At 37.9% G+C, this 4,152-nt stretch overlaps 1 long non-coding RNA gene across 2 annotated transcripts; it reads right to left on the reverse strand.

Moving 5' to 3' along the window:
• Positions 1 to 359: 359 nt before the first annotated feature.
• On the reverse strand, positions 360 to 3,282 carry LOC110905645. 2 transcript variants are annotated; one of them, XR_002573307.2, is made up of 3 exons: positions 3,135 to 3,282; positions 2,272 to 2,355; positions 360 to 442 (listed from the first exon to the last, which is right to left on the reverse strand). It is a non-coding gene; the product is annotated as an uncharacterized LOC110905645 (long non-coding RNA). The 2 variants fall into 2 exon arrangements; XR_002573306.2 differs by having other exon boundaries at positions 2,272 to 2,360.
• Positions 3,283 to 4,152: the final 870 nt, after the last annotated feature.

The following is a 4,152-nucleotide window of genomic DNA, read 5'->3' on the forward strand; positions in this document are numbered from 1 at the left end:
TTCCCATGTGTTTAATATTATAAAAATGTGGTATTTTACTCTGATAAAATATTTCCTAACTACGGTCCTGATGTAAATTCCGCTGCTAAATTAATAAACATCGATACCACTAAATCTGAGTTCGCGACCGCTCGTTCCCAGGTAATTAGGGGCCGGGGGTTGCGACAGAAGGTGGTATCAGAGCTACAACCACTGATTTCAGCCACAGAAGTGTTCTGCTGTGTAAGACCCTAAATCACATTTGACCATAAGTCGCAGCGGAAATACATACCCTAAAATTTCATTCATTATAAACGTTTTGTCTTACTTGAAATTCCACTTTAAAATATAAAAACATAACTTATCATCACTAAGTTACATTGTAAACATTCCCGTACAATCTATCTTGTGACTCGGTCTTCGATCGCTACTCCTTGTGAGGTTAATCCGTGATTCGTACAACCTGCACTCACCACATTCATTCATACATTAGCACACATTATATAAACAAGATTCATTCACGAACACTTCACTATTCGTCATTTTTTTTAAACTTTAAGCATTTCATCTGCGTATCCATTTCCTGGTGAGGCTTCAGTAATGTACCTGCATTACTTTTCATTCTCAAGGTACATCATTAAAAACGTTAACACTCAACGTGTCTAAATCATGCTCACATACGTACTTACATACAAACATACATTCACATCTACATACATACATATCTTTCCTACAACTTTACATACATGCATACACTCATACATGTCTTTACACATACATACATACACAATTACATACATATACACATACATACATACCTTTCCTACATCTTTACATACATGCATACACTCATACATATCTTTATACATACGTACATACACATCTACATACGTACATACCTTTCCTACATCTTTACATACATGCATACACTCGTACATACCTTTATACATACATACATACACATCTACATACGTACATACCTTTCCTACATCTTTACACACATGCATACACTCGTACATACCTTTATACATACATACATACACATCTACATACGTACATACCTTTCCTACTTGCATCATACCAAGCTTATACACACCTACTCCTATACATACCATCATAGGTCCACGTACTTGCTCGCATACTTATAAGCATACATACATACCTAACTACGCATGTTCATACACTTAAACTTATAAAAACGTGGGTTAAATTAGTCGTACGTAACTTGAAACGCGTTTAAAACGAGTTCACGATACAAAACGGAGCAAACGAACAGTTTTCGCCAAGCAGCCACCCACCTATATATTTACCTATGCCTTTCTACTTATTTCGCTCCATGTATATATACATACACGCTTATCGCATCCCATAAACATTCTATAATAAGTTTAGAATACGATTCGGGACTCCTTTTCAGTTACGGGACTGTTCTGTACGAATTCTGCACATTATACTGAACTGGCAGCTGATGCACGGCCATGCGTCCAACCGCACGACCGTGCAGTGGCAACTGATGCACGGCCATGCATCCATCCGCACGACCGTGCAGTTCCTACGACGATGGGGGCACTGGCAGTGCACAAGCTAGTGCAATGATTTGCTCAAAATCGCACGACCATGCGGCCAAGCGCACGACCATGCGGCCAAGCGCATGACCATGCGCCATTTCGCTGCAGATCCGTTTCAATGTCCGAAAACGCTAAAACTTGCGTAACTTTCGAACCGTTTACCCGTTTAACCTCCCGTTTCTTCCCACATGCTTGTAAATTCACATTCTACCATATGGACTTAAAATCTTACCTCCGGATTAAGGAAATTCTTAACTTACATACATTCGACTTATTACTATTTTCTAACTATTTGACCCGTTCATGCATACATCATCATAACTTGTTTGTTTTACCATAACCTCTTGTAAACATATTAATATCAGTGACGTCTATCATAAATTACTAAATTTTTGGATGTCTTACATCCTCTTAACACATTAATGTTCATATGCTTGTTTTGACCCGTTAAGGGTATTCGCGCATTAATTGGTCTATGACTAACCAAATCATCATCCCCACATCCATACTTGTCCAAAACATTAAACTAATCGAATAACTTATTCCTAAACTACTTTTAAGATCGTTTACCCCAAAATACCCATCGAGGGCATTTTGGTCAACTTTAATCCCATCATTTACGACGAAAGGCTTTAACACACATTTGACCTCAAGCATCATGTTTAATTAATCACAACACTTTATTACTTACTTGAACTAAGAAGTGATTACGGAAATCACTTACCTTATGCGTCCGTGCTCGCATCCGATTCCTTGCCTCTTATTGACCCGTTAACATCTCATGCTTGCGCCCGTCTCGACGTGATTCCTATACTTTCATTTCATCAAAATCACGCTCTTATTAGCATACTCATTTGTGCATGTTAACCATCATGTAAATCACATCTTTCATACTTAACTTTCATTATTCATTCTTAACCAACATAACTCATATAATCATTTCCATATACGCTTAAATTCATGTAACTCATCATGTCATTACATTTAACGCGGATTAACATGTATCATACGACTTCTTATAATCCTACCTTTACGATAACGATTCAAATCATGATTCTTATACTTAGTTGACTTTCAAAGTCAACTATTAACCATATTTAACTATCGATTTATCATCATATACTAGTAACATCATAATCGACTGTACGGACAACACTATATACATTTTATCATACACTTGATGTGCGTGTACCACCTTTTAAGCATAACGTACAACTAATTCATACATGCATCTTCTAATTTCATACATAACCCATCAAAACCTACTACTAATCATCATGTTTCCTTTCCAATTAAACATCAAACATAGCATCATCATATTTCTCCTAATTCATCTAACAAGCTTTCATCATACCCACATAATACATCATTCTTTCAACAAGAATTAAACATAAATGGTGATTCAAGTCATCATCCTCACCATAGCAAACGGGTTTCACATCTAAACTTCAAATTAACACAAACCTTACATAACCCATGTTCTATATGATGTTTCTAACCCTTATACATAATCAATTTCATATTATCTCACGGATTAGAGCATAACCCACTTCACCCATGATCATCAATCTTAGATTTAAGACATACCTTATGATCCCCTCGTGTTGGTGATCATTAATCCATGCTCGGTTATGAGTTTAAGCATCATTTAGCCTTCCAATTTGATGATCTTTCATGTTTAGGGTTTGAGACTCCATGGGAGTCTCCTGATCGATCTAGAACACACACGAAGGTGTGTTTGTGTGTGTTGTAATTTTCTTTTAATAACACAACTTCCATCTTGTTCCACTTTAACCCCTTGGGTTTGCCTTTAAAACATAACCGACACTACCTTTATCATTTAATACTTTTGACCATACCCTTAACTAGGTTAAATAGCCTAGTTATTAATTTCATAATGTGTCATATATGAACACACGACAAATATTTACATTCTGATTTTTGGGGCGTTACATGCTGACACCAAAATTTTATCCATTATGTTAGGAAATAATCTACGTGATTACGTGCATATCTGTATATTATTGTTTTGTGTTGTTTGACAATTTGTTAGTTTATAGTATGAGCGATCAAGGTCCGTCAGACGCTTACCATCAATTGTCTAGCTTTCCTAGGGACAAAGGAACTTCTTCCCAGCCTACCCCCTCGGGGTACTCGGCTGATACCGAAGAAGGGATTTTCGTATTCAAAGCACAATCCTAAGAGCCATTCCCTACCAAAAAGCGAGGATGGTTCAGTCGGGGAGCTCACGAGCATAGGAAAAGGATGAGAAAGTTACAGCAACAGCGAGCTTTTGCAGCCTCGAATAGAGAGATGAATGCTCAAACTCAGGACATAATCAATAGACGACTAGCCAATTTCCACATACTAGCTACCACAGCTGCAGACCCGAACCTAGAACAAATCATAGCACCACAGCCACTACCCTTATTCCCAACACAACCTATGGAAATCGAACCCAACCTATGAAACCAAATGCCAGCACCTGCTTTCGACCCAGCTGAAATCCCTAGAGTCCCAGCACCCCGTCCCCCAGATTATGACCCATGGTTTGACGACCATAGGGATTACCAACAACTCTACCCACTAGAGGAGCCCATACAAA

This window comes from Helianthus annuus, chromosome 14, assembly GCF_002127325.2.
Source record: "Helianthus annuus cultivar XRQ/B chromosome 14, HanXRQr2.0-SUNRISE, whole genome shotgun sequence".
Taxonomy (NCBI): domain Eukaryota; kingdom Viridiplantae; phylum Streptophyta; class Magnoliopsida; order Asterales; family Asteraceae; genus Helianthus; species Helianthus annuus.